This window comes from Octodon degus, unplaced genomic scaffold, assembly GCF_000260255.1.
Source record: "Octodon degus isolate 3935 unplaced genomic scaffold, OctDeg1.0 scaffold00118, whole genome shotgun sequence".
In the NCBI taxonomy this organism is placed as follows: Eukaryota; Metazoa; Chordata; class Mammalia; order Rodentia; family Octodontidae; genus Octodon; species Octodon degus.
The window spans coordinates 2,718,417-2,731,543 of record NW_004524694.1 but is presented as its reverse complement, the minus strand read 5'-3'; the positions used below and the strand labels follow the sequence as shown (position 1 = coordinate 2,731,543).

At 39.5% G+C, this 13,127-nt stretch overlaps 1 protein-coding gene across 3 annotated transcripts in view; it reads left to right on the top strand.

Moving 5' to 3' along the window:
- The first annotated feature begins 3,690 nt into the window (after positions 1–3,690).
- Positions 3,691–13,127, top strand: part of Rnf19a (ring finger protein 19A, RBR E3 ubiquitin protein ligase) — a 55,008-nt gene continuing 45,571 nt past the window's right edge. The window contains exon 1 of one of the 3 annotated variants that reach the window (XM_023699929.1): positions 3,691–3,953. The gene's annotated coding sequence lies outside the window, so the exon portion shown is untranslated. Of the gene's footprint in view, positions 3,954–4,250; positions 4,496–13,127 lie in introns of those variants that run through there. The other 2 variants (XM_023699931.1, XM_023699930.1) reach the window with 2 other exon arrangements.

The window sequence follows — 13,127 nt, the reverse complement described above, 5'->3', positions numbered from 1 at the left end:
ACCTACAAAGTTAGATGGCACCTATAAAGAAAAGTAGGATGGCCAGGAATCCCAGCACTCAGGAAGCTAGGAGAAGAGGACTACTATAAATTCAATAGACCACTGAGCCATCTCACCAGCCCTAATTAAAATAATTTTTTTTATTTGAGAGAGAGAGAGAGAGAGAGAGAGAGAGAGAGAGAGAGAGAGAGAGAAGGGGAAGGGAGGGTGGGAGGTCGGGGTACTTCAAGGAGCTTAGTGAGGCTGAAGAAATGTTCACTTGGACTGTGACATTAATGGGGAGGGCTTGCATAGGTGTGGCAGGGTTCTTAGTCCCGGAACAGACTTCATGACTGGTCCAAATCCTAGCGCCACCACTTACTAGCTTTGTAGCTGAGTAAATTACCTCCTTACTAGCTTTAGATCCTAATTTATTAATGGGATAACAACAGCACCTACCTTTGGGAACTCTTACGATAATTAAATGGTTTAATATTCATAAAGCAGTTAGAATATGGCTTATCATATAGTTTGTACCTAATAAGGAGTAGCTAGCATTGTAAACCTTGTTCTCATTCCCCACTTTTATTCCATTCCATGAGGTTTTATTGATTATACCTCTAAGACAACAAAACCATCCATGTTTTCCCTGCAGTTTCCACTTTGTTTCAAAGAACTATGACACTTTTTTTTTAGATTTTATTTATTTATATGTGGGGGGGGCAGCTCAGCCCACCAGGGGGCGGGGCTGGCTGGCATGTGGTGCTGGGGTATTGAACCGTGGTCCCTGTGCTTTGCTAAGCTTGTTCTAAGTAGGTGCTTTAGATCACTGAGCCATCTCACCAGCCCCAACACTTTCTGTTGGATTATTTCAATAACCTAACTGGTTTCCCTGCAACCATTCTTGGTCTACCATAATCTGATTAGTCAGAGTGATCTATTCAAAAGTAAACCAGATGTTACTCTCCTTGAAAACCTACTGCTTCATCACATATCCCATCTATCATTTTGAATTGGCCTGCCATGACCTAACAGGTCTTGAATACTCTGGCTCCGTCCTATTTCTCTAATCTCCTAGTGATAGTCCAGTGCCTCTTGTTGTTTCAGCTTTTAGTTGCCTTAAACTTGACAAGATCTTCTTGCTAGGACTCTTACATCTGCTTTTCCTCTGCCTCCCCCACCTGTTAATTTACTTGTCTGCTTCTTGTCTTGTAGAACCCAGTTCAAATGCCACAGGAATGGCGTTTAGTTACACCAAAATAAAGTAACAACCTTTCTACTTTCCATTATGATACTGTACTTTGGGAAATATATTTCCTTTTTTGCTTTTTTTGTTTGTTTGTTTCCTTTCCTCCACACCCACCAATGTTAAGTTTCACAAGAGCAGATACATAGGCAGTCTTTTTCGTTACTGTATTCTTGGTACCAATAAGCAGTAAACACTTCCCCTAAAGATATTTATTTTATTTTATTGAGAAACAAATTATCAATGAGAGTTTCAATAATTAATACATTGTACATTGTTATGTTCCTGGTGGTTATCCGTAGTACAAGATGCAGACAGAATATCCTGTCCAAACACTATTAGCACAAATCTTTCTTCTCATTGAATTAAGTGAAAGTAGCTATATATCTATCCTAACTATTCTGCATATACAGATACAAAAGAGTCTTTCCTTTCTATTGCCTTTTGTTTAGTCCTGTCGGAAATGGGTTTTCCTTTGGCATCTAAATATTATAGGTGCATGAATTCAGCAAAACAATCCAACACAGTCCAGCAGTCCACAATAGTAGTGGGTTATCCACAGAAGTTGTTGACTTAAGCCTTTCACAGCTCAGCATATTAACTCCCCTAAAGATAGTAGGCCCTTAAATACACACTGGTGTTGAATGATTTAGAAGAGTAGAAAAATAGGAAAATGCTGTTGAAAATTAAGGTGCCAGCGTCTAAAAAAAAGTGGGTTTATTATTTTTTTTACATTAATGCAATGAGAAATGATGAGGCTGTGTCACTGGTTTTCAGCTTTGACTATGTATTGGAATCCACTGTGGAGGTTTTAAAAATATTGATGAAGGGCATTACCACCACTACACCACTACACAAAGGTTCTGACCTAATTGATGGGGGCAGCCCAGGCACAAGGACATACTACAGTTCCTCAGGGATTCTGAAACGCAGCCAAACTTGAAAAGATGCCTTAACAAAGAGGGATATAGAAGAGAGAGCACAGGATATCTAAAGGGCCTAATAAACAGGATTTGGTGGGGTTAAAAGCCCCAGAACCCTGCATCTCTGGATGAATGGAAGACACAAGCTTTCAGGGGAAGATAATAAAACCCATCTTGTACGGGCTGAGACTGAAGTGCCCGCAGGGATTCAGCGGAGATGCTCAGTTGGTTCTTTCTTAATAGATTCATGTTGGCCTAGTGAGCAGCAGGAAATCCCTCTAGTTTTCAGGGAGACAAGAAAAACTAGAAAATGTATCTTTGGAAAATATGACAATTGTACAGAGTACAAGCCCATTCTCATTCTGGGGAACTTTTTTTACTCAAAACCCCCTTCCAGGCCAATGCTCCTATCAGGGCTGAAATGTGTAACATGCTGATACATTTCAGAAAAAGATTTTGCATAGGTACTGATCCGTAAATCTATTTAACTTACTTTTATACTGTCTGTAGACTTAAACTAGCTCATAGATCAAATTGCTGGCAGCCCTCAAGTATTTTTTAAAGATATACATAAGTTTTAAAACTTGAACAAATGAAAACATATTTATAGTTAATTTAAGATTCAAAGTCAGAGGTACTTAGACCTTCAACTGCCTAGCTTGTTCAGTTTTCTAATTAGTAAACATTTACTGGGTTACCAAAGATACCAAGTGTACTCTGAAAAGCCCATGGCTCCTTCATTTGTTTCTAATTTAAATTAGACACACTAAAATAAGGTTTGAAAGGGTGATATATTTAGTTAAGTAACAGATGGTGGATGGACATTTCCTCGAGCATCGATCACATTCGTTCCTCAGTGTACCAAGGAATAATTTAAATCTTTAAGGAAAAAAAAAAAACACTCAGAACCATCATGGACTTGTTTATTCAACTAAAAAGTATGTATACTACGCCTGAACAGGTTTGAAAAATCCAAACAGTATGGATGGATGGCTTATAAACTAAGCGATGTAGAAAAGACAAAGCTGGATTAAAGTAGCTCAGGCGTATTAAAGACAGACTGGGGTTGATTTTTGGGGGACTGTGTTTTCAGTCCATATATTCTGTGGCCCACAGCGGCAGCAAGGCGCCACATCCCAGCTCTGCTCTTCAGGCTGCCAATCAAGCAGGTGACCGTGAGAACACAAAGGAACCAAGACGCAATGCTAAACGCAGAGAAGCAGGGTCCTCCAGATCCCCGCCTCTGTGCCCGGGCCGTGGCCATCCGCCTCCACCTGTCCACGGAGGACACCCTCGAGGCGACGGACAAGCGTAGAGTCGAAGCCCGGACCCGCGGAATAAAGAGTAGACCAGCCGCTCTCCAGGCCGCCGGGCATAGCTAGAGCGCTCCCGTGCGGGGCGAACGTGCGCCGGCAAACGCGCGTCCCGGTGGGCGTGACGCCATGACGCAGGGCCGCGCCGGGGCTGGGCGGGGCGGGGCGGGGGCGGAGGGGGAGGGGGAGGAAGGAGTGGGAGGAGGGGGCGGGGACAGCGGGGCCGAGGGAGGGGAGAATGGTAGTTGCGGCGCTAGAGCCCAGGAGCCGCCGTCAAGCCCGAGCGGCGGTGGAGTTCGCGAAAGCGGCTGTCGGGACCCCTTCCCTCCACGCTTCTGGCTCCCGCGGAGCGGCACCCCTGCAAATCTGAGGCGTCCTGCCCCTCTGCTTCCCGTCCGCCGCGCGGGGAGATGGGCCTGCGTCCCCGCAGCCTCGCTTCGCCGCCGCCGCCGCCGCCGCCGCCGCCGCCTTCGCTCTGAGGAGGAGTTGGAGGTACGCGGGCGCCGGAGGAGGCTGCCCCGGGAGGAGTGGGGGCGGGGAGGGCCGGGCGGCTCCCGTTCCGACCGGGCTCTGTGTCCGGCGCTGCCTTGCGCCGCTCCCGGGGTGGAAACGGGTTCGGAGTCCCCGGGTTCCGGCGCAGCCTGGCCCGGGTCCCGCGGCGGCGCCCCCGGAGACCTCCCCGGCCCGAGGCGGGCGAGACCCGGGCGGACGCCGAGGGGCGGCGGCGGTGGCGGCGGCGGCGGCGGAGGAGGAGATAGGCAGAGGCGGGGCGGAGTGCATTCCTGACGGGTGAAATCGGCTCTAACGGGACCGTTTCCGGGCCGCGCCGCCGGGTCCGAGCCGGGGACTTCGCCCCCCAGTCTCCGCTGCCTGGGCCTCCGGGAAGGGGAGCTGAGTACCCGGGGAGAACCTGCACCCGCTTGGCGAGTGCACATCACACCCGCTCCGAAGATGGTGCAGCCCTGGCGAGCGTACGTGTGGGATTGTCTCCCTCTTGCTGAACCGTCAGGGTGTTCCCAAGCCTCGCCCCGCAAGTAATGCCACTACTTGTAATTTCGTTTTTCCTCTGATCTGGAGTCTACTCAGCCGTTAACCCCCCCCCCATTTCCATGAATGGCAAAAGAAAAAGTAGTTTAGGGTTCGCTAGCCCCGGGACCAGGGCATAAGTAAAAAAGGGAGTAGTTACGGCCATATATGGGAGGAAGAAAGGTTTGATTTTTGTCTGTTGGATTCTTGAGGCTAGAAGTACACGAATATGCTTTGCTCCGTTTAGTGTTTACTATTTGAAATATTGCAGAATGTTTTCCTGGGTTGTCGTTAAAAGGGACAGCCTGACGTGTCGCTGCAGTTTTCAAGCCGAGGTGTCAGCTGGAAGGGCCAGTTTCAAATGTTAGTAAACAGTAGAGGCACGTAGCTGTCCTTTCCCTCCGGGAGTTGCCCCAAAATATTTGCGATTGTTTTTTTTCTCCTTTCTATTCGACTTGTTTTGGTAAAAACATGGCTGTCTTTTTACTGGTTTTTGTTTCTTTTTTTAACCTAGATTCAGTGACCCATAAGGTGGTGTGGTTAAGTTTTAATTTCAGTTTTGTTATTAACTGTCTCAGTGCACATGATACCACTTCTGTTTATAATTTAAGTCATTGTCGTATTTGCCTGCTTGTGTGTAACACTGAGCTATCTGAATTCAATTGTAAATATTTTTCTCTTTAGAAAATGTTAATGACCTTATTTTCAAATGCTGTTTCCTTGTTATGTGTAATTCAAGACCCAACCAGATTACACTGAAACTCAAAATGGGCCTTTTTGCTAATACTTTTCTTGATTTTATTAAAAAAATTCATTGTGTAAGTAACAAGTTTACATCTCATGTTCCGTAGAAAATATTTTAACATCATCACAAAGGTGTTTTTCTGAGGAAAAATTTACATTTGGAAACTGAAGTTAGTGTTTTTCAATATCTCAGACATTACTAAAAATTAACTTTTTAAAATTGCAAGATTATATTTTAAGGACTGAGACAGTACATTTTAAGAAGTGAAACTAGTTTTCAGTATCCAGGTAGGAGCTACTGAAACACTGTCTGACTTGGAATATGCCTTAGTTCATTGGAGTTAATGTGAAGACTTGCCCATTTACTGCCATCTAGCCAGTGTTAGAGTTTATTTTTTAAATATTTGTGGCAATTTGTTGAATTTTTGGAGCCTTCTTGTTTGACTGAATAAAATTGTATTTTCTACCTAACAGGAAAGGCATTAAGATTAATATCTGTTTTTAAAAATACTTGAGCATTTTAGGGGAAACTTCCTATAAATCCCATAAATCATGAAGCAACATTTTTGCAGTTGTAAATGTAGGATACTTGGAGGTCACTTCTCTTTAATGAGCTCCCATGGACATATAGTTTCAGATAGTTTGCTCTGAATTATTAGGTGGAATTAAATACGGGTAGTTTATGACAGGTTGCTTTTTACTTATTTATATTTGTCACAGAAATTCCATGTTGTATAATCTCCCTTGGGCTCTTACATCCATACTTAATTTTTTTTTTAATCTGAAGAGCAAAGAGAATTGAGCAATGTAGTTTTCTGAAATGGAGGAGATGCAGGATATTTATGATAGCTTAAGTAGTTGCTGGTCAAGTACTTGGCACAGAATAAGCTGGTGATAATTTGGTTATGTTTACATCAGAAATATTCACTTATCTACTCAGGTAGTATAGAGAATCTTAATTGTTACTTGCTTTTTCGATATTGCTAACAGGTGACACTTGTCCAGTGCAGGCTGGTTTTTATTGTCTATCTTTATGTTTTTTTGACATCTTTTTTATTGTTGAGACACAGATTAAAAAAAAAAAAAAAGACCATCTTAGGCTAAAGGCCAAAGAAAAGTTGAATTTCAAAATTTATATTTGATTGCATATTACGTTGTATTTGGCAAGCTATCTCCGTATAGCAAGTAATAGTTTAATGATTTCGTGAAAGAACTGAAGATCATATATGAAGTACTTAAGCTAAAAGGCTTTGGTTTGACTTCTTTTTAGCAAAATGTTAATCTGTTTTCTTATGAAGAGCAGCTAAATTTCCCTTAGGCATTTTGTTCCACCGACCAGGAACAATTTTTTTTAAAGTCATAATTGTGTCAGTCCTATCACATCTGTATCTCAGATGGTGGTGTTTCAACCAAAAAAGGCAGTAAAATCATTTTGGGTGTTTAAAACTCGGGTATTTCATTTGTTTCTAAATAGCTGTCATATATCAGTGATCCTTGTATTAAAGTGAAAGAAAACACGTTTTGATGAAGGAGTGTTTTAAACTATTTTTTGCTGTATTGTTCTTTTTGTTGCTCAGTAACTCCTGAAAAATTGTTTTGTTGTTAACATTCTCTTGAGAGCTATGTCACTAAGCCATAAAACTAGTATTTGTCTTGTCCTCTTGCTGTTACTTATTTTATTGTAAAAATCATTTAATGAAGAGTTTAAGTTGTTTTGTTTTAGAAATCTTGTTGGGGAAGTTTTGTTTTGTGAAAGTCTCACTGGGGCAGAACTGTAACTCACAGATAAGTTTATGCATGGACTATGAACCAAAATCTTATTCAGAAATTACCCTAGTTTGTACAAACCCTAAAGAAACTTGACTAAATCTTTGGTCCACAAAACTAGAGTTGGCTTCTTAAAATTATGTACACTTAACATTCAGTCTGCCCTCCTCTGGAGATCCATGACAGTAAAAGCTTATAAACTGAGTTAGAGGAAAAGATCAAGAAGCCAGAACAAGCTATTAAAAGTGTGATAGTGCTAGGCTTCTGGATTAATATTAGGTTAATATTATAAAAATCACATCAAAATAGGCGGTCACTAGTCTAAATCTATGAATTTATATTTTGTGATTTATAAAACAAGGATTAACATTTTCCCCCCAAATGTGTAAGTATTCTAAATTATTCTTACACATCATCACAAATAAGATTGTGTAGGAGATAATGCAAACTCTGTGATGGTAGGGAATATTACTGTTCACGCTTAAGGCCTGAGCACTTAACCTAATCCTAATAGGTATTAAATAAGTAGTTGCCAGCTGAATAAAGTATCTAGTATGTAAATTCCCAAGGGGGGAAGGCAAACTATTTGTGATAAAACGTAGAAGGTAGAAGTCGCTAGTCAGGTATGTAACTTTATAGCAGCACTGTCCAACAGAAATATACTGTGAGCCATAATTGTAGTTTTAACATTTTTTTGTGTCACAGTAAAAAGGAAAAAAGACATGGGTGAGGTTAATTTGTATGATTTAATCCAAAATATCCAAAATGTTATCATTTCAACGTGTGTAAATGAGTGACTTTACATTCTTTTGTTCATACTGGACAGTGTAGTGCTAGGGGTATCTTGTATGAAATGCCCTTTTCCACAGATTCTTTTTTTTTTTTTTCTTTTGTAGTCTTTCTCTGATGTGTCTTTTGACTGCATATGTCATTTCAAAGGAATTACTACTGAGGTGAATTGAAAGCCAGAGTACCTGACCTTCTGCTTGGTTTCACAACTCCTGAAATGGCTTTGCAACAATTTGATTGGATTAGTATAAATTAATTATGTATTCAAACACCAAACTACTTAGACAAAAGAGATTTTTATTAGTAGTAACTTGTCATCACAAGGTTCAGTATTAAAGCAAAAGGGTGTCCCCATGAAACTGCTGCATATGGAGTGTCCTGTTACTTGCCACTTTGGAATTAATACAAGGTGTTCATGTAAGTACATTCAGGGAGATGAGTAGGTTAATTTGTGCACCAAATATTACACCTGTCATCTGTTTAAATATTTACTTCACTAATGTGGCCTTAACGTTTTGTTTGTGTGAATAACACAAACTTATTTAAGTATCCGGAATTAAAATCATGAAATGAATTCCTTTGGAAAGAGAAAATAGGGAGTAAGCAGTATGAGTGATTGGTAGGGAAAGTAAAAACAGTATTTGGAAGAGCTTTTCATCCAAGGGGATATGAGATATGGTACAGTGATGGTAATTCTTTTATTCAAACCAAGGTTGGCAGTGGTTACTTGGTAAGCAGTTGAGAGACTTCTGTTTATACATAACCAAATGAGTGTTTCCTTATCAACATACTGATTAATGTTGAAACAAAAGCAACTTTTTAAAAAATATAGACAAACATTAATATCCTTTGGTCTCGTGCATAAATATGACATACTTTACTGATATCTTTAGCAACAATTTCAGGAACCATGTGTATGGGTTGAAAGATAGCTCCCAAAAAGTTGTATTTAATCCTAATCTCCAGAAACTTTCGATGTTAACTTTACTTGGAAAAAGAATCTTTGCAGGTATAATTTAGGGTCTTCAGATCATGCTGGGATATCCTTGTAACTTCAAAATCCAGTGGCAAACATCCTCATAAAGGAAAAGCTGAAGACAGTTACTCAAGAAAAGCTATACAAGCCACGCATGATGGTGCACACCTGTAATCCCAGCACTGGGGAGACTGATGCAGGAGGATCACTGCATCTGAGACCAGCCTGGCTACACAGTGAGCTCAAGGCCAGCCTGAACTGCATAGTGAGACCCTGTCTCAAAAAGCCAAAAAAAAAAGCTGTGCAGCAAAGGAGGAGACAGTGTGGCCATGGAGTCAGAGACTGGAGTGATGGGGCCACGAGACAAAGGGAAGTTCATAATCACCAGATGTTGGAAGAGGCTAAGAATAGATTCTTCCATATAACTTTAGAGAAGAACACAGCCCTGCTAGATTTTTGACCTCTAACCAGCAGAACTGTGAAAGAATAAATATCTAACGTCTTAAACCCCTCAGCATGTGATAGTTTGTTATTACAGTGCCCATAGGAAACTAGTGTACAGTAAAAACTCTTTAATAAACCAGAGATCTGCTTTATCTTTTTTTTTTTTTTTTTTAGCAGAGCTGAGGATTGAACTCAGGCACTTGCATTTGCCAGGCAGGTGCTTATTCTACTGAGCCATCTCCCCAGCCCCTTGCTTTATCTTTGCTTTGTATCATACATCATGACTATCAGAGACTAGACAGATCTTCCTTTAAAATTCTGATCCTTTCTTAGAACTACCAAAGGAAGTCTAGTCTTAACAAGTTTACTAGATTTTATCCTGTAAGATACATTCTATTCATCGTGTGATTTTCACTCCTGTCATTTCTTCCGTCTTTCTCAGTTTGTTGCTTTGCTCTTCACGTTTTAAGATGTCATGGAAATTTGGGGGAGGGAAATTAGACTAACTGGTTTTATCTTTTTATGGTAACATTCCTAAAAGAGCCCCTTTCCATGTATTCTCTTTTATTGGATCTTCCTCCTCTTCCCTATGTCTTAATGTTAGAATGCCACAGGATTTATTCCTTACCTTTCCATGTTTAGTCTCTTGCTGAAATCCCTTGGTAATGTCATCGACGTTCGTGATTTTATACAGACCCATATAACAACTCCCAAATTACATTTTGTAGGCCAGATATTTTCCCCTGACATTCAAACTAGTCAAAACATGTATTTGGATGTACTTTTTCACCTAGATTTTTTTTTTTTAAAAGCACCTCCTATTTAAAAGCCTAAACATGGATCCTAATTTTGGCTCCTCCCTAAACTTTTTTTTGCTATACCTCTTGCATTTTGGTTAATAGTTTTAGCCTCCTCATTAATTAAGTCAAAATTCTCTAGCAGTCCACAGTCCATCAGGAATGTTAGGTTCTACCTTCAAAACATGTATCAAAGCATAAACAACTCACGTTTCCTGATAAGCCAGCATCTTCTGTCTCCTAGATTATTGCTGTAGACTTACACAGGTCTCCAGTTGTCCTTCTCTCCATCTGTTCTCAACACCAAGATAATAGTTTATATAGTACTCAGTTATTAAGACTGTTCTAAACCTCTAAAAGTTCACCATCTAACATAAGGTAAAAGCCAAAGTCCTGGCTAGGGATATAGCTCAGTGGTAGGGCACCTGCTTGACAAGCATGAGTTTGAATCCCAGTACCAAAAATAAATAAATAAATAAATAAATAAATAAATGATGTCCATATAGTAACTAGTAACCACACACAAACACCTGGCCCTGTTACATGCTCATAAATCCTTTTTTCCTTTGGTCATATTCTGGCCTCCTGGCTATTCCTTAAATCCACCAGATGTAATCCTGTAGAGCTGTTCAAATGTCTATTCTCTCTGCCTGGAGTATTTTTTTCGTGAAATTTCCACCTAACTCCTTACCTTCTTTCAGGCCTTTGCTTAAATGTCACTTTTTCAGTGAGATACCAATGGCCATATTTAAAATCATCGTCAGTACCACATTATTCTCTTGATTTTCTTTACTCTGCTTAACTCTTTCCCCACTTCTTAATAAAGAATCACCTTCAAATATTAAGATGAAGTATTTAGAATATTATAATCTTCGCATGGAGCAATAGCAGTGTTTATTTTTACTTGGTGATCTAGAATAATTTGTAGAGATAAGAAGTGGACCTTGAAGGAGGAGTAATGAAATAGCAGAGAAGATGGCAAAGAATATTTGGGGCAAAGAAAACTCGTAGAAAAACCATGCATATATGTATGTTTTAAGATATTTAACAAATTGGCCAATTGGCTAGTGTTGGCTTTTGTGTACAAGAACTATGAAAGGCTAAAGTTAGATGAAGAGACAGTTTTGAATGCCATGTGAAAAGTTTGAAATTTTTATTTACTACCTGTGGGAAATTAATGGAAATATGTAAGTAGACCTTAACAAAGAGATTAATCTAATAGGTCAGACCACAGTTGATTAATGAAGATCCTTTCTAAGAAGTTAGTAGACCCTCTTCAATGGCTGCTTTTCACATTGGTCTTCAGATTGATGCCCTGTAAAAGTCAGTAGTTAAGTAATGCATCTAATTTAATAGTATGTTTTAGAATTGTAGATAAATTTTGTTTCTTTTTGAATTCTCAATGAGAAAACTGTAACAATGATAAACCTTTATGGTTGTTTTTACTCTTACCCATATACTTTTGTTTGTTTGTTTGTTTGTTTTTTAGAAAATACTATTTCAATTTTCTTCCCATATAAGGTAATCTTCCTTTGTGTTTGAAATTTTAATTTCATTTTAGACTTATTTAGAGACTAATACCATTGCTGCATGCTTCATGTTCAAAGGAAAGCATATTTTGCCTTTTGTGTCTGTTTCCCAAGAGATTTTGTTCCTTATGAGAATTAATTGATAACTTGAAGAAAAATTTAAAAAATAGCTTCTCTGACCTTTATACTCTCTTGTATGCATAAAATTATACACAGAAAATGATTTACTAATTGGAAGTTTACGTCTCCCTTGCCCATTATGGTCTTTAGAATAAAGAGGCAAATGAGCCTCCAAAATTGGAGAAGTGAGATACTGCTATTATCAGTTTATATTAGGACAAAATTAGCCTGAACATCTAATACTTTTAATTGTCCAAAATTGGAAGACTTCAGATTAATTATGAAACTTGGAAAAATTCAATTTATAGATTATATTCACCCTACTAAATTTAATAAGACAATACATGAATTTGAACATTTTGAAAAGAATAGAAACAAAATTTATTCAGAAAATTTTCATTTTTATCTACTTTTAACCTTAGAGAATTACTTGCATTAAAACTTATCTGGAGGGTGAGAGGAGGGGAGGGGGACCTGGAAAAATTAAGATACATTGTGTACCTGTAACAACTGCCCACAATGAATGCAGTGTGTTGCAAACATGAACTAAACAAAAAGCAAAAAAGAATATGGGGAGGGGATCTAGAGATGGAGGGAAGGAAAGGAAAAGGAATAAAAAATAAGGGATATTAAATATGTGTACCTACTCCTTAGGATGAATGTAAACATCATGTGCTATAAAATATATACCAGTGAAAATAAACTTTAAAAATATTAGGGACTGGGGAGATGGCCCAGTAGAATAAGAGCTTGCCTGGCAAGCTCAAGGTCCTGAGTTCAATCCCCAGTACCAAAAAAAAAAAAAAAAAAAAAATCAGCCAGGGATAAACAATGGCACAGCACCTGCCTGGCAAGCATGAGGTTGTGAGTTTGATTCCCCATACCAAAAAAAAAAAAGAAAAGAAAAATTTATATATACAACATATTAATAGGATTTGTTTTTGTGGTACTAGGAATTGAACCCCAAGATGTCTACATTCAGCTATAACTTCAGTCCCCTTTTAATACTCCTTGAAATTTTGAGAAAGGTTCTCCATAAGTAACTAAGTTGCCCGGGCTGGCCTTAAATTTTGTATCATCCTGCATCTTAGAGTGCTCACAGGATAATAGGCTTGTGCCACCTTGCCCAGTTCCGTCTTTTAAAACTAATTTTAGACATCATCTAGTCTTTTTTTCCCCCTGTATTTAGGACAGGGTCTACAGGGTCTCATTATACAGATCAGACTCGTAGTGCTTCTCCTGTTTTCAGCCTCCCAAGTGCTGGGATTAGAGGTGTGCCACTATGCCCAGTCTCAGTTGCTTTCTCAGCATGCCCTGAGGGTGGGGCCAGCATTACACATTGGGGATGGAACTCTGGCCGCTTTGCTCTGCCTAAGCAGGCACTTTAGTTCACTGAGCTATCAGGCTGGCCTATCATCTAGACTTAATCACCTTAGCTTGCTTTCTTCTTTTTTTTTTTTTTTTTTTTTTTTTT